This window comes from Phoca vitulina, unplaced genomic scaffold (genome assembly GCF_004348235.1).
Source record: "Phoca vitulina isolate PV1807 unplaced genomic scaffold, GSC_HSeal_1.0 scaffold56, whole genome shotgun sequence".
Taxonomy (NCBI): Eukaryota; Metazoa; Chordata; class Mammalia; order Carnivora; family Phocidae; genus Phoca; species Phoca vitulina.
In genome coordinates, this window is record NW_022589759.1 from 1,983,640 (window position 1) to 2,007,840 (window position 24,201).

Below are 24,201 nucleotides of genomic sequence, written 5' to 3' on the forward strand. Positions count from 1 at the left end.
GAGGCCTTCTACAGACCTCTTGTGATCACTGAGCGGGACTGGCCAAGTCGCCCAGCTAAGGAAGTCCTTAATCCGGGGTCCTGGGCTAAGGAAGCACTTTACATGCATGTTTCCCACTAAGTCCCTCAACCCCCCTACAGGTGGGTCGGATTATTAACCCCATTCCACAGGTGAGAAAACGGAGGCTCAGAGTGAAATTAAGCAACTGGGCAGTTGACAGCAAGTCAGGACTTGGACCCTGGTCCATTGGACTCCAAAGTTTGTGTTCCAAATGCTTCACTGTTGTAAAGTGAGCTCTGGGTTGCTGGGGGACTCCTCTTTCCTCCTTCAGGATGCTGGTTCAGCTGACTCTGCAGCTCACAAGGCTACCTAGCCTAGGAGCAGCCCCCCATCTCTCAGCAGGAAGGACTGAGTGCTGGAAGAAAGGGCCCTCTGTTGTGGGAAAGAAGCCTGTGCTAAGAGGACAGGGTCCCTGCTCTGACACTCAGTTCTTTGGCTACACCACTGGGTGACCTAGGTAAGCCCCATCCCCTCTGCAGCCTCATTTTGCTTACCTTAAAAAATGAGGGACCCCACACATCACTGGTCCTCAACAGGGGCACTGCTGCCCCCTAAGGAATATTCTGGAAATTTGCAGGGCTTCCATGAGTGGGACAATTCCCCAAAATGGAGAATCCTCCCAACCCCTCCACTTTCCAGTGTCCCACCAGACCTTCATGGAAATGAAAGATCTTGGAATTTATGGGTCAAGAACCTAGCTCCATTTTCTGTTTGTCTGCTTTTTTGCAGAGCTATAATGTGCGCTGGGTCATCCAGGACCGCAACTACCGCGCAGTCAAGGGGAAGTGGTTGCTTCCATTTGGACTTGGCCGAGAGTCGGTCACCATTTTGGAAAATCACATCGCCGGAGCAATGCCTTCATGGTGTTTGAGCCTCCGTGGGACACACCCGTGTCACCGAGCTTCTCCCTCCGGTGCAAGCGACTGACCACTGTGTTGTCTAGTAGGGTCAGCCCCAGACATTTATCTTTGAAATCCATACTGTTTAATTTTAGATGACCTCTCCTTTATGTTACAGTTAGGGCCTCATGTTGGTTGTTTTTTGCAATGGGTGTGTGTCCTATGAATTTCATTTCAGAATAAGAAAAAGAGCATTCAAAAAAAATTTTAAGGTGTTAGTTAGGGCTGAAATAGGTCTGGGGACCACTGAGCTCCGTTTGATTTCTTCAGATCCCTTCCAGCTTCTAAATAATGAAACCTGACCTCAGAACACTTTTTCCACAATTCTAATAAAACCGAGTGTGTAGTGCCTTTTAAACAATTTCAAAACCGTCGCTGCGCCTCAGTGGCCCACGTGCATCCAGAAGCTGATCTCAACTAACTGACCCTGTGGACTCTCGAGAGGCTTCCTTCTGTCCCCGTGTAGATCACCAGCTCATCGGTAACCCACACTCACAACCAACTTCCCTTGTGTGCTTCCTTCTCACCTCAAGAGAGAAAAAAGCCAATACCCCAGACTCAAACTCTTTCTTATGCCATTTCTTTGTGCTCTAACAAGTTCAGTGCCTAACTGGAATGTTTACTGCAAGACAAAAATAAAATAAAAATAAATAGAAGATGATTTCCGAGGAAGTCAGAAAGTTCCAATTTTTGTTCCCATTTTCCAAATTTTGCTGTGCTTGAGTGAGTTCACGCCGTGTGCCATTCCTTCCTATTAATTACTGCTCCCAGGCTTATCTTCCCTCATCTCTTCTCTAGCTTATTATATTTTAACGGCAGCCAGCAGAAGGGTTTGGGCACCGCCCTTCCCATCTGCGTGGAACAGAATGTTCAGAACGGCTGGTGTAGGGATGCCACGCAGGACTGGCAGATGCGCCAGGGAGCGGAAAAAAGCAAAAGTGAGGAGGTGAGGAGCAGAACCCACCAAAGCCGGGCAGGGAGCAGACCAGGAGGAGGGGCACTCCGTGTTGAAGAGCAGCCCCCCCAACATTCACATCTGCCCGAAACCTCAGAATGTGACCTTGTTCGGAAACAGGGTGCTTGCAGGTGTATAGTCAGGCTATGAGGAGGTCGTATGGGATTGGGGTGTGCCCTAACGTGGGCCCGCTTCTTGTAAAGGGAGGGCAGGACACAGAGAGATACGGAGGGGAGGCCAGGTGGCGGCAGGGGCAGACGGTGGAGGGACACGGTCACAAGCCACGGGACGCCAGGAGCCCCCAGAAGGTGGAAGCGGCAGGCAGGACCCTCCCCTGCAGCCTCCAGAGGAAGCGTGGCCCTGCCCACACCATGACTTCAGACTCTGGCCTCCAGAACTGAAAGAATACATTTCTCTTGTTTGAAGCCCTCCAGTTTGTGGTACTTTGTATGGCGGTCATAGGAAACTCTTCCAGGGCTTACAATGGAAAACCAAGAAGGTAAGTGTTGTGGACTGAATGTTTGTGTCCCCCGCCCCCCGGCCAAATTCTTATGTTGAAACCCTACCCTTGATGTGACATGACGAGGTGGGGCCTTTGGGACGTGCTATGGGTTAGATGAGGCCATAAGGATGGAGCCCCGGGAATGGGACCCATGCCCTTCTGAGAGTTGGGAGGGGCTTGCTGTCCCAGCTCTGTCCCCCATCATGGGAGGATACAGTCAGAGGTCACCAGAGCCCCCCCATGCTGCACTCTGCCTCTAGAACTATGGGAAATAAATGTGTTGTTTATAAGCACCACCAACCCCCACCCCAATTTGTGGTATTTTGTTGAAGCAGCCCAAGCCGACTAAGATAATAAGTAGGCTGACCCCCATCCGCTCCACCCAGCTAACAACTGCAAAATTGATTTTGAGAACCAGAGTGGTGTGTGGGATGGAGGAAGGACCTGCTGGGCTCTTGCCTTGCTGAAAGGTGGGGGAGGTTATAGACCCACTGAGCCCTGGGTATATGTCAGCCCAGGCTGGTTGAGCCACATCCTTCTCCCCTCTGGTCATGCTTGATACCAGCAGCAGCCGGCATTTACTGAGTCTTTGCTACAATCCTGGCACTAGCCACGTGAAAAATACGAATACTGACAACTGCATTCTATATAACCTACTGATAATTCTATTCATAAATAGAATGAGTTGACTCCATATTTTATCCTCAAAACAATTGTATTTCATCAAATATTAGACGCCAGGAGTTGTAAGATACATCGTTATGTTCTATACTACTTAGAATCAAAGAAACTTCCAGGGAAACACGTCCTTACTTGTAAATACATTCCAATTTTAGAGATGTTAACACGTGAATCTTCAAATCGATGACATGTGGTGCTATTGTCACCCCTATTTTATGGATACGAAAATCGAAAATCGAGGCCAAGTTTACACCACTCTTTTTTTTTTTTTTTTTAAATGGAAGGATATGGTTCTTTTTTTTTTTTTTTTTTTTTTAAGATTTTATTTATTTATTTGAGAGAGAGAGAGCATGAGAGGAGGAGGGTCAGAGGGAGAAGCAGACTCCCTGCCGAGCAGAGAGCCCGATGCGGGACTCGATCCTGGGACTCCAGGATCATGACCTGAGCCGAAGGCAGTTGTTTAACCAACTGAGCCACCCAGGCGCCCCAAGTTTACACCACTCTTAAAGGGTAGAGCCACGATGAAAGCCACTGGAAGTTTGGCTCTGGGGCCTGAGCTCTTAGGGTACACACTGCACTTCCCACAGGGAATACTGCCAACTCTACAGCTTTGAGAGTCTTAGGCTGAGTCTCCTGGTTGTCACTCAAGGGCCATTCTCCCCCTTTTTCTTTAGCATTACAAACCTTGAGTTTCAGTGGGCACTTGGTCACTGGCTACGAACTACATTTCCCAGCCTCCTTTGCAGCTAGCTGGGGCCATGTGACTGGGTTCTGGCCAATGGGATATAGGCAGAAGAAAAGAGTAAAACTCCTGGGCCTTGTCCTTACAAAGAGGAGGGGGCGCCCTTTCCCTCCTCTGGCTTCCCTCTTTGCCCTGGCTGGAATGCAGACGTGCTGGCAGGAGCTGGAGCAGCCGCCTTAGGTCTTAGGGTGGATTACATATTGGGGTTGGCAGCGCAACAAGACAAGATATAAAAGAGCAGCTAGGCTTGTCATGTTAGCCTGAATTGTTTAGTCTTGGGCAATCATGAGAGAAAGAAAGAAACCTCTTCCTTGGTTAAGCCACTGTTATTTTGGCCTCTGTTGGAGCAGCCGAGATGTAATCCTAACTAATACACACCATTGTGTGCTGGATGCTGCCCAGGAGGCTCAGTCCCTGCCCTCCAAGAGCTGTGGGCTCACTGAATGAGAATGTATATAAAACACCCAATGCAGTGCTGAGCGCAGAGGAGGCCCTGGGGAGAAAAGAGTCAGTTCCTCACACAAACACGGGTAACTGAGGCATCAGTTTGCATATTGTGACATTCTCCTGCTTTCTCCAAATCCTACCCAGGTATGGCTGGAAAGGCAGCATGACTCTTATTTTACTGGGTTCCTTTGCCCAGCTCCCTACCACGTACACCTTAACAAATACAACGTTTTCTTGGTAGGCAGAGCAATTCATAACGAAGCTGTGGGGCTGCCTTTACACCCCAGAATGCTTACGCCTTCCTCGAATAGCCGCATCCCACTCTTCCTTCCTGAGCCACCCGTGGCCAAGTCCCTGTGGTCCTCACCAGGCCAGAGCGCGGCTCACAACCCAGCCTGAGGGCCAGGGCCCTTCATCCCTCTGGCCACAGCAGCCGCTTTAGATGAGACTCGTGCCCAAGCTGAATCAGCCTGCATCTTTACTAAGAACTGATATTGGATGTTGGGGGAGGGAAGATCTGGCTCCTCACTTGAGATTTGGAGCTGCAGTGATCATGAAATCTATTGCAGTTGCTACAGCTATGTAACAAATTACCCCAAGCCTAGTGACGGAAGACCACCATTTACTATGCTTATGGATCCTGTGGGTCAGGACAAAGCACAGTGTGGATGACCCTGCTGCTCCACAATGTCTGGGGTCTCGACGGCAAGTCTTGAAAGCTAGAGTCTGGAATTTACTGAAGGCCCAGCCTTTCATATGGGGCAGTAGCTGCTGTCAGCAGGGGCCTCAGGTCCTCTCCATGTGGTCTCTTTGTGAAGGCCAGCCTGGGCTTCCTGACAGCATGGTTGCTGGTTTCCAAGGGCTAGTGTCCCCAAAGAGAGCAAGCCAGGTAGACGCTGCAGGCCTTTTAAGGCCTAGCCTCAGGAATTACATGGAACTTCCACCACTGTCTGTGGATTGAGGCAGTTCAAAGGGCATTCAAGGTCAAAAGGAGGGACCATAAACCCCAGCTCCTGATGGAAGTATGTTAAGGCCACATTTTAGAAGAGTGTGTGGGATGGGATGTGTGTAGATGTCGCCAAATTTGGAATACACAACAACATATCACAGAAGCCCTAGAGGTACTACCACCCCTAGCCAAATGTTGAGGTTATCTACAAAATGAGGCCAACACAGAGGAAAGCAGAGCAAAGAGAAGGCGAGCCCCCTGGATCCAGTTGTACCTGAAGCTTGACTCACCTGTAGATTGTCTTTTCCAGATAGTGAGCCAATAAACATTATTTTTCCTTTAGAGATCTGGGTGGAATTTCTATCATTTGCAGCCAAAAATGTCCCAAGCAACATAGAGACCGTAAGCACGGAAAAGCTCGGCCAAGGCAGGACTCCAGCAGTTAGCAGCATGAAGCACTTGCCTGTGCTCTGAAATGACATGTTTTCCTCTGCTCTTGGCTCACCAGAGTCCCCAGGCCAGCATCCCCAGTATGAATTTGCCACTCCCTTTAGAGGGCAAGAATTGATGACAGTCAGTTTTTTGCTTGGCTTAGGCTTAAGCAACCAAAATGTTCCCTTTTGCCACGAGTGCAATACAGGGTAGCATCTGGAAAGTGCTATCCAAATGACCCAGATCAAGGTGATGGTTAACACAAGAGAGAGCAACCCTGGGGCCTGGAACATTCCTCCAGGCTCGTCCTGCAGGGAGATGCCAGGCCTTGGGCAGAGAGTAAGAGCACTGTAGCTGGCATCTGCTCTGTGCCAAGCATTGGTGTCTGCCCACCTTACTCCCAATCTTTACAGTAATCCTGCAAGGGAGGTCTCATGTTATCAAGGAGGAAACAGAGGCGGAGAGAAGCCATGCAACTTGCCCAAGATCCACACCAGGAAGCTGTGAAGCCAGACATGTGGGTTTCTGACTGCCTGAATTCTTTCATGCCAAGCTGGTGGGGCTGGGAGGAAACCGGCGCAGGGCACTCTAGGCGAGGTGGACCACATGCTTGCCTCTGCGTGGGGAGGGAGGACCAGCAAGTCTGTCACGTGGCCAGAGCAAGGAGGGGAGGGGCTCGTCACGGGAGCAGATGCTGACGAGGGGGCTTGGTCAGACAGGATGGTCAGAGAGGCAAGGACTGGCATCCTGCCAAGGCCATTCTTCTGTGACCTATGTGTAAATCAAGGCCTGGCCACTCTGAGCAGGGTTTCGGTTGCTGGTTGGTGACTGTCGACCGGCTCCTGCTTGCCAGCCTCTCTGTTTGGCACTTGGCTGGGTAGACAGAAATGAGTCACACCCCGGTCCTGCCTGAGCCCCCCTTCCTCTTCCTGGGGCGCAGGCTGCCTGCCAATCCGAAATAAGCAATGCGTGGCCCGAGGGTTCAGGATCTGTGAGGGGAAGGAGCCCTGGGACAGGTTCTCCTGCTGGAGGACCTCAAGCTTTGCAGGGTGGACTCTGGCGGGGGCCCCGGACTTCAGAGACCTGGGTGGTCCCACTGCCGTCAATGGACTGAGGTCCAGGGCTGGCTGTGCCTCTGGTCAGCCATCTGGCCCTGGGCAAGTCCCTTCCTCTCTGCCTCTCAGTTGCTCATGTATAAAATGGAGCAAACCGATATCTGCAGCACACTGACCTCCTCCACCCCAGGCCTCCTGTTGATCTTACTCCCAGATCCTGGGCGCTGTGCTGCTCCTGTCTGACCTGTAATCGGGTATCCATCTTTCCTTTCTGTTCCGTAAACTCGCCCGTCTCCACCCAGTAACCCCCACCCCTGAATCCAACATGGCTAGCAAGAGTCAACCCCAAAATCCTGGGTGACAGAGTGACCCAGTTGGGCATCGTGCCCCGCCCCACACAACTGCTAATGTCCCAAAGGGGACTGGCATCCTTGCCTCAAAGCCCGCAAGGTGCTTTATCTGCTCCTGGTGGTGGCCAGAGCCCCCCCCAGTCTCCAGAGCCAGGCAGAAGGGACACATGTCGGGGAGGAGGGGGGAGGACCCAACACAGGAAGTGTGGCCAAGAAGCACCCTTACAGTCTGAGTGGGGCACTTTCCAGAAGTGGGATGTGGCCTCATGTGTCAGAGCTGCTGGGGAAGGCAAGGCAGGATGTGATTAATGTCGGCCGTGGGTGTGACAGCCCGCCAGCCTGCCAGCCCGCACTCTCATTGTTAGAGCAGAACAAATGCAGCCCCCCGCCCGCTCCCCTGCCTGCTGCCTGCCCAGCCCTGCCCTGCGTTGAGTCCCCCTCCTCCCTTGGGGTGTACAAACCCACAGTGCCAGGCTCTTAAAAATAGCATCCTACCCGAAACGTAGGCATGAGACGGAACTCCAGAAAAGGAGAAAGCGTCTCCTCCCTTGACTTGGAGCACGTGGACTCTGAGCGAGCTGTGCCTGGCGCTCACAAGGGGCCTCTCTCCGTGCCTTCTGTTCCGCGTGGGGAAGGGAAAGCCCATGTGGTAAGCTCCCTAGCCTAAAGCCAGCACCGTGCTTCAATGGGGCTGCTGCGTGGGGCATCACTCCTCCCACCCAGGGCCGCTCTGTGCCCCGGCCGTGAAGGAGAGGCTGACCCGAGGAACAGACACTGGGAGCTACTCACTTCCTACCTTCCTCCCAGAAGGTCACCACGGGCTGGCTGTGACCTTGGCCTCTCCATCCAGCCTCTCCCGTGGGGTCAGTGACCCACCTGATTGCAGTTTCTGCCATGTTTTTTTTTTTTTTTTCTCTCAGCTTTGTTGATAATAGCGAAAAATCAGAAGGAGCTAAAACATCCAAAAATAGGGGTCAATCAAGGTAATTATCGCGAAGGCACCAAAGAGTACCCTGTGGTCTTCCAGAAGCCTCTTCAGAACGCCCCATTGTCATTTGTCACCCCGATCGCCCATCCCGTGACCCCCTTCAGGGGAGAGAGAGAGAAGAAGCAGCAGCTGGTACGTTTCTTTTGACAATGATTCTAAAACACGTCCCTATTTCAGAAACATCAAAGTGTGGGAAAATATGCAATCTGGTGAAATGGAATGATTTGGAGAAAATGTTCTCGATACATTTTTAAGTTTAAAAGAAGTGGGTTAAGCAACATCATGCCCGGTCTTAAGAAAAACTAGCACGCACCTACAGAAGTACGCTGTGCTCATTCAACAGTGATTCGAGTCTGAGACACGCGAGCCTACAAACAGGCCCGAGGGACACGTAACAGAAGCTATAGCAGCGTGCGTCTCCAGGCACCGGGGCTACGGGCACTGTGGGTTCTCTTCCTTGACGATTTTCTGATTTCACAGTCAGGTGACTAAAATCCCAGTGGTTCCTGCTTCTGCCCACTCCCCATGTGTCCGCGCTCACCTGTGCAGAACGCCCTGCAACGGGGACCCTTTCAGGCCTCACGACCCCCTGTGGCAGCAGGAATCCTTGCTGTTGGCATTCTGCAGGTTGGAAAACTGAGACTCAGACAGACTGAGTAATTTTTCCGACATGGTGGAGCCCGGTTTCAAGCTCCAGTCAGCACGATTCCAGAGCAGAAGCTCCTAACCATTACGTGCAGACAGGAGCCTCACTGCGGGCCCTGCATCTTCATGCCACAGGGCATCTAAGGACAGTGCCACCTCCCTTCTGGCCAGGAAGGGAGGCCTTGATGTGGAGCCCAGAGAGGGCCCCTCACGCGGCTACCGAAAGGCTGGGAGCTGGGGCTGGGGTCCCCCAGCCCCTTCGGTCCTGAGCCACTGAAGTGTTTTGTGGCATAAAATGAGCGTGATCAGGCTGAGAAAACCAAGACCCAGACCACTAGCCCAGCCCACCCAGCCCCTCTTGCAGGTGGACATAGGAGACGGATATTCCCACAGCACCACACGAAGATGCTTTGGCAAACCCCCTGCACCCCTTTTTCACGGCGTCTTCTTGTCCTGCTGAAAGGAGTCTCCAGCTTCCCCAAGAGAGAAACATGCCTGACATCATTTCTTCTCAGCTGGGCAGCCAAGGGAGCAGCTGGGAGCCCTCCAAGCAGGGGGGTGGGGAGCATACTCATTTGCTGGCACTCAGCTGAGAATCTTTTCTCTAGGAGACCCCAAGAAACCGCTCCAAACAAACAAAAAGGCTGCTGGGGAAACTGGTGGCCAGGAACCCCGGGCAGCCACTGCAGCCCTAGAGAGAAGGATAGAGTCAGCAAATTCCAGTGTCGCTGGTACTGGGCATGGCCGCCAACCACGGAGCTCCCTGAGGCACCGGGCTGTGCACCCATGGCAACAACCCGAGTGGGGCAGGATGGTCCCATTGTCCAGGTGAGGGAAGCTGAGGCTCCGAGAGGTGAAGGACAGCGCCACGGCCAGAAAGCAGCCTGAGCTCCGAACGATGCTCTCCCAACTCTTTGTAATGTCCCTCGGGTCTCAGACTCCTTTGGGGACGCTGTGGAAGCCATATACTCTCTGCTTTAAAAAAAATTGCGCTCAGGCTTTTCATGCAAAACATGGCAGATAAATTCAGGGAGGTCAAGCTCTCCTCGAAGGCCTTTGATAAGAATCTCCGTCAACTGTCCAAACACATTCACCTCCACCCTGTGTCCCTGGGCCAGCACGGTGGTCAGGAGAAAGGGGCGGGGGTAAGGATGTTCGTCTCCACCTGCTACCGCAGCCTTGGAGGGGAGAAGGACCCAGAACTGTGTTTTCCCTGTAGCGGCCCTGTGCTCGTAGGACCAGGACTCTGTGCATGGTGGGAGAGCCGGACCTGGTCCCCCCTCCAACATTTCTGGCTATCGGGAACTCCAGTCTCACCCCCATTTCTAAACTTGTAAGACTCGTGTCAGACTTCGGACCTCCAGAACGGGGAAATAGGTATGTGTGCTGTCTTAAGCTCCGGAGTTTATGGGCATTTGTTACAGCCGCCACAGGAAGCCAAGGCACCCCCCGAGAAACAAACCTTTGGGGCTGCTCTCCCAGTTTCCCCGCACAGAGCAAGCAAGCCCACAGACCTGGAAGCCAGACCCCATGGGAAAATTTAAGCTCTGCTTTCGAAGAACACCAAGATGTCAAGTGACCCCTAGGAGATCGGTCTGCTCCATCTGAACCCGCCGCGGCCACACCCCAATCGCTGTGAGAAAGTGTCACTGCTCACGGGGGCCAGCCACTCTCAAGCTGCTGTACTCACGGTCCCTGAGCCACACAGCAGCCCATTACGCAGATAGGAAAAGTGAGGTGCAGAGAGACTGAGTGGCATGCCCAGGGCCACGCAGCCACGGACCCAGGTTCCCCAGGCTCTGGGCTCTTCCAGCTCGCTCTCATTTCCAACACAGCCCACTGTGAATGAACCCAGACACGATGAAGGGGGTGCCGGTATGGTCACCGCAGGGCAGAGGCGGGGCACGGGCAGTGCGGCACGCATGCCCAGGGAGGTGCGGCGCCTGTTATCTGTGGCAATGGGCCAGCGACGGTGAGACAATCCAGGGGTGCTCCTGCCTCAGCAGAGACAGCCCCTCAAACCTCCCAGAGGAGCTCACGGGGGACATGGAGCCAACAAGTCCCTTCCCTCACTCCAGGAGAACCAGCCCCGCGGTGGATGGGAAGGCAGAAAGTGTCCCGAGAGGCCGCAGAGTCCATCCCCGCTGGTGAGGAGATGAACCGGGCAGACTTGGCCTCAGACAGTGCTAGAAGGTGCCCAGGGGGTCATCTGGGCTAGCCGTATCTGCCCAGCTGTGAAATAACTGATTACGAGCACAGACATGATCAAAAGCTGGCTCTAATGGAGTATGGTGGCCCCCACGATGATGACAAAGGGTGACAACAGCCCAGTCATGATATGAGCCCCGCTCCACCCACACCTCATGCTGCACGGCCGTGCAGCCCCGTAGAGACACAGCTGGGGTCAGACAGATCCAAGTTAGGAATCTGGCACGACGGTAGACCACAGCTGACCTCCTGAGCCTCACTGTCCTCCTCTGCAAATAGAACCCTTATTTTGTTCTGGCTTCCACACTCTGCATATCCAGGACTTCAGGACAGGCAGAAGGCATACCCTGATGGATCAAGGGCCATCACAATGGCTCTAGTCCTCTTGCCTGTTGTTACTTTCAACACAGATATGTGACACAATCTAGTCAATGAGTGGAGGGGCTTCAGTGAAAGATATTTTTTTTTCCCTTAAAATTGATACACAAAGAAAGATAATCTTTCTCCTTCTGTTGGAAACTGCATGTGATGCCTGGAACAGCTACAGCCACTTGTAAGCATGAGGAGAACCAGCCTGATGTCAAAGCTGACACCCAGAGGATGGTACTATGTATGAACAGAAGGAGGCTGGGTCCTCAACGGTGTCTGTGAGCCAGGGCATTAACCAACTCTAGAGCCTTCCTGTCTCAGGACTTTTTGGCTTTTTGAGCTGCTAGTTAGCAGATTACATGGATAATGTCACATGCTAATGTCAGAAGCATGGATGGATAGTGAATAGGATGTAGTACCGTCAAATGTTATCATACATTTAATACAGAAAAATGTGGCCAAACATAGGTGATCAAAAATATGAAGATGTTGTGAATCATACCAACCATTTTCTACATTAGCAATCAGCTCCCAAAGGTCGGTTGATAAGTAGATTGGCTGGGTGATCCCCAATGGCCCCTTTGCCTCTTTTCTCATCTGCTAATTAAGAAGTTAACCTCACATGACCACCAAATTCTCTTCCAGATCAAGTCTTTCCCATCCTGGGATTCACACTATGTTATAAGGAAATGTTAACAATATTTTGGAAAAAAATTCCACTCTGCAAGCACGAGGGTAGAAACAATTACACATAACAAATCATCTCTGATAGACAAGATACTGTACTAATTGGAGAAATTAGCATGGTACCACAATCTTTACAGAAGAAAAGGGAGAGCTTTGGAAGAAGCACTGCAAAAGCTTATTTGGCAAGTCAGAACGACCATCAGCAAACATTGAATAAGTGCCTACTGTATACAAGGCGTCCATCTAGAGCTGGAAACCCAAAGTGACAAACACGTATCAGACCTAGTCCCTGTTCTCGGGGAGCACAGAATTTAGTTAAGGCTCTAACAGATGTGTGTTGACAAGACTGACCTTCCCTCGGGATGCGCTGGCATGGCCTTCCCACGTTTCACAGCCAGGGACGGTTCTGATGGTTCCGTACTGATGTTTTTGTGGCACGCTGTCCCTGCGTGGAAGAGAGTGAGTCTCAGCGCCAAGGAGCCAATGCATGAAAAGAATCACATGTATGGCATGTGGGCCAGTGGTTTAAAAAAACGTTAGCTATAGAACAACTCTTCAAACAAAATCTGAAGCTGACGTCAAACACACATGACCTATGCAAGCATGCAAACACACATATGTATCCGGGCCGCTGTGGTTAACACGTGAGGGCAAGGCCTCCACTCGGTCAGGAAACCTCTCACGTGATTAGGGTCACACAGTGGCCAGGACATGGGATCTGTCCTAGCCGGCTGTGTGCAGAGGGAACATAGCCTCTTTATCTGTGAAAAGAGAGCCGAGGGACACGATGCAGAGCGCCAAGCCTCTGGCAAGTCCCCAGAAGGGCTGTGAGCTCCGTGACACCGGGGTCACCTGAGCCATGTGGAAGAGACACTCCATGATGACCTTCCTCATTATTCGGCCTCCATCTGTGCCATTCTGGAGGGGACAGGGCAGCGGGACTGGGGACCAGGAAACCTTTGTGCAGGCCCCGCTCTGCCAACGCCCGCTCTCCTTCCTCAAGGCCTGATCGCCTCCCTTGCCAGGTGAGGATAATGATCTATTGATTTCCAAGGCATGTCACAGGGTTAAATGAGGCATGAAAGTGCTTTGTCCCCTGGCATTTCTGCCTTTCCTGCTTTTGGTGCCAAAACCTTTAGCTTGGCCGGGCTTGGCAGGAGACACAGTGACCTCCCAGCCTTGAGGCCTAGCACTGTCACTTGCTAGCCATCTGTTCTTTAAAAGTGACTTGAGACTCTGTGCTCTGTGCACCGAACCCACTGGATAAATGACGGCAAGTATGATAACATCCTGTTATTTTTGTCCTGTGACACGGAAATGGCTTGGGCCAACACACACACACACACACACACACTAAGATCAGGGGGACTCATTCGGCATCAAGAACTCGTTCACATGAGAGACTATGGACTCTGAGAAACAAACGGAGGGTTCTAGAGGGGAGGGGGGGTGGGGGGATGGGTTAGCCTGGTGATGGGTATTAAAGAGGGCACGTTCTGCATGGAGCACTGGGTGTTATGCACAAACAATGAATCATGGAACACTACATCAAAAACTAATGATGTACTGTATGGTGATTAACATAACAATAAAAAATTAAAAAAAAAAAAGAACTCGTTCAGAGGCCAGGTGATATGGAAGACTTCTCACCCTGGCCCTGTTTGCACTGTTTACAGCACCAAGCCTGTTATGGGACCCCTACCCTCAACAGAACACAGGAAGAAGATGCTCCTAGAGATGCTGCCAGCCACCATTTCTTGAGCACCTGCTAAGCAGTATCTCATCTCATTCCCCAGCCACCTTTTGAAGTAGATACTTCTACCTCCATTTTGCAGAGGAAGGCGGGACACGGGAGAGGAGGCGAAATGCAAGCTGGGGGTGAGAGCCAGGATTAGAATCCGCTCCCTCTGACTTCTGCAGCTCCTGCCCTTAACCTCTCTGGTCCACCAGAGGGGAGATGGGCTCGGGAAGGCTTCTGTGGGCAAACCACGGTATTGGCTAGGAATGCATTCAGCAGCACGTAGCAGAGAGCTCAACTAACTTGAGCAAAGGTGGGTTTATTTTTCAAAAAGGAGCTTGGTGGAGCAGCTGGGTGGTGCCAGGCACAAGGTCTGGGCTGAGTGTCTCTCCTGTTCATCATCACAAGGTGACAAGATGGTAGCTGTGGCCCTCCAACGCGTGGCTGCACTGCGTTCAAGAGAGCTCTGGTGGGCAGGGTGAAGAGCTTTGCCTGACGTAGTTCCCCTTCTGGTAGAAAAGCAGTTTCCCGAAAACCCCTTGTCACGCTTTTACTTGAGTCTTATTGGCCAGAACTGGATCACAAGGTTACTCCTGGATACAAGGGAAGCTGGGCATGTAGAAGTTTTGTTTTCCAACCTTCGTAGCCAGAGACGGTGAGAGAGAACAACCGGGAATGGCTTTCTGGTCGTTCACCAGCCATGTTGAACACCTACCGAGTGGCTGTCCCCACCCTTGTCTTGGAGACCAGATGCGTGCCCTGGGGCTGTCATTACAAAACACCACGTATAGGGAGTGGGGTGGGGGTTTGCTTAAAACAGCAGAAATCTGTTCTCTCTCAGCCGTGGAGGCCACAAGCCCAGAGTCAAGGTGGAACAGGGCCTCTCTCCCTCTGGAGGCTCTATGGGAGCTCCTTCCTGCCTCTTCCAGCTCCCAGGGGCTCCTCAAGTCCCTCTGTCTCTGCCTCTGTCCTCACATGACCTCTCCCCTGTGTGTCTCCTCTTCTAGAAGGATACCAGTTCTTGGATTAGGACCTACCCTCATGACCTCATTTCAACCTGATTACATCTGCAAAGACAGTATTTCCAAATAAAGTCACATTCACAGATACTGGAGGTTAGGACTCCAAGACATCCTTTTTGGGGGACACAACCCCTAAGAGAGACCGTGTCAGCCTTCTGTCTTTGGGAGGGAATGTAAAGGACCACACCTGTTCCCTTCAGAGGCACAAAGACGTCTTCTTCCAAGATCAGACCCCACCCCCCACCCCTGCCCCCATGGCCTCGGGTCAGCCTTGCCTGAGTAGGGGGTTTTGGATCCCCCCTTCTCCTTCCTCATACCCCCCTTTCCACCAGAGGCCCTCCAGAGTCCTCTGCTGCAGGGGCTCATCTCTCCTCCTCCTGCCTGAGGGTTTTCTTGGACACATGAGTCCTAAAGCCTGTCAGAGACAAAATGGTTTTCAAACCCCTGAACGAACTGCCCTTCTCGATAGGGCCCTTACCTCCCACCTGAAACCTGGCACTTGCCGTCCACGTGGCCCCTCAATGCTCAGGGCTCCTGGGGTTACCTTTCCAGGGAGGGCTCAGCTCCTCCCTGGCCCAGTGCTGGTTACCTGTCCCCAGGTGACATGCCTATGCGGCCAGAGCTGCGTGAGCCCCTTCTCCAGTCCTCCCCTTTGTGAATGGATGAGGAAATTGCTCTTGGAGGACCAGCCCTGGGGCATGCAGCTTCTCAACATGGGGGTGGGGTGAGGTGCAAGAAGCATTACACCTGAGAATCCTAACCCTAACTGCTAGCGCTTATTGAGCACCTGCCACAAGCCTAATGGTTCACGCCTACCACCTCTGAGTCAATGGGGCAGGAGCTCCTGGGAGCTGGGAAGTGACTTGCCCCCAGGCTAGGTGCACCTAAAGCAAAAAACTTTGCTGCTTGCTTCTTTTGCGGGGGGCGGGGGGGCGGGGGGGCGGGGGCAGGATGCAATTTTCTGGGCTGTTACCCTGAAAAGGGAATTTATTATGTTTAAGGACTTTAGCATGAATCCTCCTGGTCCTAAAAACCTATAAAACATCAGGACAAAATGTGGTTAGACCCACTCGGCTCCCTCGTCTTCAGTAACTGCTCAAGCACAAGAGGGGATGTGTCTCTGATTTCCATCATCCTCTGAAGCCACCGAGGACACCCCAAGCTGAGTTCATGTGGTGCCTCTATGTCTTTGCAGGGGCCAGAAGGTCTCATGGGTGAGTGGCTGAATGCACGCAGGGGCTGGGGGAGGCAGAATATGGGGTTGTCCGATCTCACACCTTCATTCCCCCTCATCATTCTCAGCGTCCCCACCCCCAGACCTTCGCCAGGAGCAGAGGTATGTTAATTTGTGCGACTGCAGAACCCACAAACTCGAGAGGCCTGAAACAGCACCCATGTATCATCTGGCAGCTGCACATGCCAGAAATTGGAACAGACTCATCTAGGATCTCTGCTCAGGGTCTCCTGGGCAGAAATCAAGGTGTTGGTGGCTGGGTTCTTGCCAGTGGGAGAATCTGCTTACAAGCTCAAGCAGGTTCTGGCAATCCACTTCCTGGAGGCTGTAGGTCTGAGGACCCATGTCTTTGCTGGCTGTTGGTCAGGACCACCCTTTGCTTCCTTCCCACGTGGCCTTGTCTGTTTTACAAGCAGCAATGACATCTCCTGTCCTCCTGACCCTTCTAACATCGCTGACACCCCATCTAAATATCCAGTTTCCGGGGCTGTGAGAGGATACATTTCTGTGGTTTTAAGCCACGAAGTTTGTGATAATTTATCTATGGCAGCCCTAGGAAACTAATACACCCACTGTGTGTGTGTGTTATTTATTTATGTATTTATTTATTAATATTTTGTTTCTTTATTAGAGAGCAAGCACAAGCAGGGGGAGCGGCAGGAAGAGGGAGAGGGAGAAGCAGACTCCCTGCTGAGCAGGGAGCCCAATGTGGGGCTCGACCCCAGGACGCTGAGATTAGGACCTGAGCTGAAGGCAGACGCTTAACCTACTGAGCCACCCAGGTGCCCCAGTGTGCGCGTGTTTTTTTATTTTTGTTTTTTTTAAAGATTTTATTTATTTATTTGACAGAGAGAGACACAGCGAGAGAAGGAACACAAGCAGGGGGAGTGGGAGAGGGAGAAGCAGGCTTCCCACCTGCCAAGCAGGGAGCCCGATGTGGGGCTCAATCCCAGGACCCTGTGACCATGACCTGAGCCAAAGGCAGATGCTTAACGACTGAGCCACCCAGGTGCGCCTGTGTGCGTGTTTTTTTAATGTAATCCTGACTGGCTACAACCCTCACCCTATTTTATTATTCCATCCATCTTCAGTCACTTACTTTTTGCCGGCCTCTTTAAAGCATTTTAATTTGCAACCCCTGGTGTAATTAAATATAACACTGGGTTTCAAAAGCAAATACCTCATATTACACATAAGAATAAACTCCAGGGGTGCCTGGGTGGCTCAGTCTGTTAAGCATCCCACTCTTGATTTCAGCTCAGGTCATGGTTTCAGGGTCATGAGGTCAAGCCCTGCACTGGGCTCTGTGCTGAGCATGTAGCCTGCTTAAGATTCTCCCTCTCCCTCTGCCCCTCCCCTCCTGCTTGTGTGTGCACACACATGCACTCTCTCTAAAATAAATAAATAATAAACCCCAAATGGGTCAGGGATCTAAAAATGAAAAAAATGAAACCATATACATAATATAAGAAAACCTGTAAACCTATAAATTTCTTTATAACTTGGTTGTAGAGAGTGGTTTTTCTAACCACAACTAAAAATCCAGATGTAATAAGTGATCATAAAAATAAACTCTTTCAAGATAAAAACACCATAAATGAAGTCAAAGGCAACTGACAAGCTGGGACAGAATATTTTCAACATAAATCACAGATAAAGGGCTATTAACTCTAAGATATAAAGAACTCTCAAAAATTGATGGAGGGGTGCCTGGATGGCTCAGTGTGTTAAGCATCCGACTCTTGGTTTCCGCACATGGGTTGTGGGATAGAGCCCCATGTTGGGCTCCTTGCTCAGCTTGAAAGAGTCTCTCCCTCTGCCCCTCTCTCCGCTCATGCCCCCCCTCCATCTCTCTAAAAATAAATAAATCTATCTTTAAATAAAATAAATAAATAAAAATTGACGGAAACAAGGACGCAAAACCTGATAGAAAAATGGGCAAAAAGCATGAACAGGCAACTCATTAAAAAAAAAAAAAAAGATACAAAAATGGCATCCACATCTGGTTCTCCAACCCTACTGAAAACTCTGAATCCCCTGTTGTAATTTAATAAACCTGTTTCTGCTCAAACCAGACATAGCAGACTCTGCTGTTTGCAGTTTATTTCATAAGCACAGGCTGTTTCCAGATATCAATCCACCTCAAAGCACAAAGACTTCCCAGCCTACAGTGTCTCCAAAAATTACTTATACGGACTGTGGAGACAGCTGCATGAAAGATGAGTTCATGGATGTATTTTCAAGCAATCACAGTTTTATCACAACAGGAGCACTGCCTTCCGGGGTGAGCACCTTGAAGGAGGGAGTGTTACTGGGTTGGGTGAGCGCTGGTGTGTTTGCTTAAAAAGAATCCTCCCATCTTTTAGAGTTACACCTTGTCACCCAGACATATGTTATCTGCCTTTGGAATGTATTTTTCACCCAGATTTGAGTCTGGTGTGTCCTGTGTCTTGAGCCGTCACACCAGGGGGTGCAGCCTTGACTGGGATGGCACTGGGAAGCAGTCCAGTTCCTCCACGTTAGCCCTGCTTGTGCTTCTCAGAAACACTCAGGGGATCTCGAGGAGGTAGATCGGGTTTCAGCCTGGTGCAAGGTCCAGGGTAAGCAGAATGCCTTCCGAAACTCAATCGCAAGGCACAGAAACAACCTGAATGCCCAGCAATAGGGGATTAGTAGAAAATATTGTGGCATATCCAAACAGGATTCTAGGCTGCCCTTGAAAACCAGGAGTTACAAGAGAGTCTGTGACATGGGAAGACATCTGTGATATGTTGTTAAGTGGAAAAAAGAGATCGCAAAATGTGGAGAAGAGCCCTATTTTTGTGGAGGATACCACTTATGTAAAAATAGGTGTGCCTATAAATATGTGTGAAAACAACAGTGTCTAGGAGGATGTGTTTTAAAATGTTAATGTTGTTACGACTGAGAAGCGAGATTATGTGTGACTTTTATGTCGTGTTTTAGTAAGATACAATCTCTCTACAAGGAGTATGTATTACCCCATAATCAGGCAAAACAACACTAATATATATGTATATTACTACTTATATATGTATAAAACCCCTAATTTATTTGCTTTAAAATAATCATTAGAAAAATGTGCATCTGCCAGGGTGGAGGCAATAGATGAGCCATTACCGTGGAAGCTGGGTGACAGGGACACAGGGAATCACCAAACCAGTCAAATGACTTTTGGGTATGCTTGAGAATTTCCATAGTAGAAAGATAAGCAAAACACACAAAACCAAAAGCAGCAGTGAGGGGCGCTTGGGTGGCTCAGTTGTTAAGCGTCTGCCTTCGGCTCAGATCATGATCCCAGGGTCCTGGGATCGAGCCCCGCATCGGGCTCCCTGCTCTGCAGGAAGCCTGCTTCTCCCTCTCCCACTCCCCCTGCTTGTGTTCCCTCTCTCGCTGTGTCTCTCTCTGTCAAATAAATAAATAAAATCTTAAAAAAAAGACAAAACCCAAAAGCAGCAGTGAATTAATTGTTGGCTTTCAGAGATATAACTGTGGTGTGAGAAAGGCAAAAATGTGAAAAATGAACAAACATACAGAAGAAATAAGGCTCAGGACTTAACGAGAACCCATGAGCCACTGAGGGTGTGACCTCTTTAAGCCTCAGCTTCCCCGGCTATATAACAGGGAGGATCCTTGTCCACTGGCAGGCCTGTGATATGGACGTAAGTGATTATTTTCGTGGTTGCTCTTGGTCCAGAGAAGGAGGCCAGATGCCTGAAAGCAAAACCTCCACTGCCCAAAGCAGTTTTCAAATGTCGGTGTGCACTGGGGTCACCCGAGAGCTAGCATAAAGCAGAGTCCAAGACCCCAGCCCCTGGGAGTCTGACTCCACACCTGGGGTCAGGCTTAGGAAATGTCCATCTTAAATAAGAGCCCAGACAATTCTCTGCTGTGGAAATGCCGTACATAGCCAAAGGCCAAAGACACCCAGGAAAGCAGGTCTGCCCTGAAGGAAAACGTGCAGCACTGCAGAAACGGCGCCGGGCACAATGCGGACATTTGCCCATTTATGACTCCAGGTGGACTCGGTCAGCAAAGTCCAGGCTGGGAAAAACTGGCATGCAACAAATACGACCGGAGTCTCTGGTTTGCAGAAATAATGCATAAATGACATGTCACCTTCGTACTTTCCTCCGGGAGGGACAGAGTCTGGGCAACTGACTTATGTCAGGACGTGGTTCCAACGCGCACAAGCTGCACAGCCCTGGGCCCACGGCGACCGGTCCACATCTGTAAAACGGAACAACAGCAGCAGCTCTCAGAACCAGGCACACGGAGTTGTGGCGATCACACGAGGTGATCAGGAGCTGAGGCACCAAGCAAGGATGCCGTCGGTAAGAGTAGGGACCCACTTCTTAAGGCCTGCACGTGAGGGGTTTTGGGTCTCTTTGTTTTCTGTCTCAGAAAGACAGAGCCTTGGACAAAGGAAAAATGAAACTCAGTAGCTATCTCCAACTGGACACCATGCACACCCCTCCATGAACCCTCAGGGAAAGGTAAGTGGGGGATCCCGGCACAGAGCCTGTGTGTGCACCTGCGCCCTGACTGCTCGAGGAGCTCTTGTCTTAACCGGACTCTCCACCTTAGCCCTCTGTTTTCATTTTCCTATCCCAACGTGGCCTCTAGGCTCCTCCTCTAGGGCTGGGTTGTAAATGAGAAGGGAGAAGTGGGGCGACAGGGCGGGGGTGGGGTGCGGGCATTGGACTTGGGAGTCCAGGTGGCCGAGCCCTGGCCTCAGCCCTGGTCCTGCCTCCGCAGCAAAGTCACCAGTGTCGCCACTCCGGACACAGGAAGTCATCCAGGCACACCACGTCTTCATTACAAAAGCGTTTCTTTGGGGCATTTGGGGTGAACTCCCAGTCTTTCCCTCGCTCTCTTTCTCAAAAATAGTATTAATTTATACTCTGTTCCAGCTTTATAGAAAACGTAGACAGACCTACTGTTCTGCCCTAGACCTACGCCGTGAGCTCCCGAGGGCAGGGCCCACGGCACCGTTGGCGCCTGGCCTGAGTTAGGCACGTTGCAGGTATGTTCACTCCTGGGAGTGAACTTGCTGTCCCACTCAGCGTCTCACCGGGCACCTCTCCTTGTCTGAACACATGGCCTGCTTCCCTTTTACCTGCAACCCCTTTGATTGTGTGGAGGAAGGCTCCACCATCTGACTTAACACTGCGCCCCACCTCCCCAGCCTCCTCCCATGGATCCTCAGGCCCTCCACTTTCTGGGGGTGGAGAAATGTTCACATCCCACTTGAAGCCAGGGATCACCTTTTGCAGAGAGAGCGGACAGAACCAGCTCCAAATAGCCCGGAGCTGGAGGCTGTTTTAGGGAAGGAGCCCTAGGTGGGAGGGAGAACAGCGGCTGGCTAAGAGAACCACAGCCCCACGGCCAGGCCTGAGGGACAACATTGGGAGGGACTGGCAGGTCGTCGTCCACTCTCCCCTTCAGGAGGCTCCTGGCTGCTTCCTGGGAAAGGGAACAGTATGCGAAGAGAAAGCTCCCGCAGATGGGTGGCCATCTGCTTTGGAGACAGGAGTCTAGGCCGTCTGTTCCTTAAAGTGGACGAGCTGGGTCTTATTCCTCTTGGAGGCCCCCAAGTCCTTAGTGGGGTCTGGTCCTGCAGGGTAGCGATTCACTATCCACAGAGCTGAATTAAATTGAGCTGGAGTGAGGGGAAATCACGCTGTAAGAGTGTCCAGGGGCAGCCATGACAAATGACCGCAGACTGGGGGCTTCACATGACAGAAATGTTCTTCTGCAGTCAGACGTCCAAAGGCAAGAGGTCACAGGGCTGTGCTCCCTCCACAGGCTCTAGGGGAGGGTCTTTTCTACCTCTTCCAGCTCCTGGTGGCTCCAGGCATGCCCTGGCTCCAAACCTCTGCCTGTTTTCAATGGCGTCCCCCATCCCTGAGTCTCTGCTTGTTCTTTCCTGTTACAAAGGACACTCTCATTTTGATTCTTACCTAAAGTATATCTGCAAAGACCCTATTTCCAAAAAAATTCACATCCTGAGGTTCTGGGTGGACATGACCTTTTGGGGGACACCACCATTCAGGCCAGTACACACATTCCATGGCACATCGCACAGCAAAAAGTGGCAAGAAGGCAGTCAAGAGCTGGGAGGCCTTGATCCTGGTACTTGTGGCTCAGCTGTCCCAGCTGTCTGGGCCCTCTGTTCGCACCTCTGACCTCCACTGCCAGCTGGGAGTGGGGTCCTGGCTTCCTTTTACACATGGAGGCTTGAGTGAGTGGCCAAGGTCACAGAGCTGGCTGTACCTGGGACCGGAACACAGGTCAGCTTGACACCATCACTTGGGGGCTTCACAGCCTGGCTGGGCTGGATTGGAGGAATCCTCAGTGCTGGAGGGCCCTGAGATCTTTCCGCTCCGAGGAACCTAATCAACCAAGAGAAGGCAAAGGTGTTGACTCGCCTTGATTTTCACATTGCTTTACTTCCACATATCATAAATTTTGGAATGTGGCTACTTTCCTGGAATCACTTGAAAAGGTGAGGTCAAAGAGAACAAGGATTAATTTAATGATTTATAGAAATTAGTCTGTAATGGGGAAATGAGATAGGGAGACCCAACGGAGCCAGACTTTACCCTGCTGCCTATGCAGATTTTACACTCCCTAGGATTGTCACCCAGACGCTGGGATGTCTGGGAGTGTCACCCGGTTGCTGGGATGTCTGGGGCTGTCACCCGGTTGCTGGGATGTATGGGAGTTTCACCCAGTTGCTGGGATGTCTGGGACTGTCGACCAGATGCCAGGATGTCTGGGACTGTCACCTGGTTGTCGGGATGTCTGGGACTGTCACCTGGATGCCAGGATGTCTGGGAGTGTCACTGGTTGCTGGGATGTCTGGGACTGTCACCTGGATGCTTTCTCCTCCTGTCACTGGCCAAGAGCCCCAGAGTGGCTCTGGGAAATTTTGCCCAAGGAGTGGAGAGGGGTCAGGGAGTGGGAAGCAGATTTTCTTTTTCTCCCTCATGTGGCTCTACAAAATCTGTCCAACCTTGAAGTCCCAAAGCTGGAGAAGGTCTTGTTAGAAAGTTTACAGCACCTTGGACCTGTCCTGAAGAAATCCGCGCATGGGTCCAGTCCTTCCTCTGGTGCACTGCTGAGAACCAGGGTGTGAGCTCCGCAAGGCAGGGAGGGCAGGGCAGCGCGCACCCCTGGCCCCAGGCCTCAGGACCTGGCACACACAGCTGCTGAACCAATGAACCCGCACATGAGTCACAAGACACCCGCAGCCGAGACCTAGCGGCAGGGCGGGGAGAATGGGCGACTGCTCCGGAGGGCGGCGGTTTCCACGCCCGAGGCCTGCAACTGTAGGGTGTCCAGGGGATGGGGCGCGCCGGCCTCGGCTCAGCCTGCAGCCCGGCGCCACGCACAGGCCCGGGCAGGCGGGCGCATTTGCGCTCTCTCGACTCTCCGCTCGCGGACAGGAGCCTGGCTTAACAATGGCTCCATCCGGGCGAGGATTCCGGAGAACGGGGTTCCCCGCTCACCCCAAGGCAGGCGGGTCGGCTCGCACGGGCGGGCGCCGGCCCTCTGTAAGCTCACGACCTTCTCGCGAGCCCCCCGGGCCGGTGAGAATTACCCTCAGGTTCCGCGGAGGCGCCCAGGGCTCAGAGAGGCCAAGCGACTCGGCCAAGGTCACACAGCTTCGCTGACGGAGCACCGGGTCGCGCGGCTCGGGGCTCCGGAGCCCCGCTCCAGCAGCTTTCCGGAGACACTCGCCGCCTCCCTACGGTGACGCCCGGGAGTCACACGGGAAGGCCGGACTCCCGACTTTCACCTCAAACAATGCTCGGCGCAAATCTGCGGGAACAAAAGCGAGCAGGAATCCGCCCCGGGTTTTCCGCCGCTCCGGCCCCGCGGGCCGCCGAGGGGCGGGACGGGGCGGCTCCGACGTGATCGACAGCCCCGGGGAGGCGTGGCCGCGGCGGGGGCGAATCGGATTGGGGACTCGGAACAATCACGGGCCGAGAAGGGGCAGCCCGAGCCAATCAGCAAGGGGGGCGGGCCTGGCCGGCACGGCTGTCGCGAGAGGCGGCCACCCCGCCCACTTGCGCCTCGTCCCGGCGCCCGTCAGCAGCGAACGCGGCGGCGCTCGGCCCGGATCCGTCCGCGGCGCGGGGAGAGGCCGGAGCGCGAGCCCGCGCGAGTGCCGGCACAGATCCCTCCGCCGCCGCTGCCACCGCCGCCGCCGCC

The 24,201-nt window shown here is 52.3% G+C and overlaps 1 long non-coding RNA gene across 3 annotated transcripts in view; it reads right to left on the minus strand.

The window, feature by feature from the left end:
* LOC116623013 overlaps positions 1 to 23,972 on the minus strand; it is a 65,546-nt gene extending 41,574 nt beyond the window's left edge. For 2 of the 3 annotated variants that reach the window (XR_004297658.1, XR_004297656.1), the window contains exons 1-4: positions 23,048 to 23,972; positions 21,249 to 22,376; positions 20,101 to 20,211; positions 12,321 to 12,414 (exon numbers count right to left, since the gene is read on the minus strand). This is a non-coding gene — a long non-coding RNA (uncharacterized LOC116623013). The remainder of the gene's footprint in view (positions 1 to 12,320; positions 12,415 to 20,100; positions 20,212 to 21,248; positions 22,377 to 23,047) is intronic. The other variant, XR_004297657.1, reaches the window with a different exon arrangement.
* Between the last annotated feature and the right edge of the window lie 229 nt (positions 23,973 to 24,201).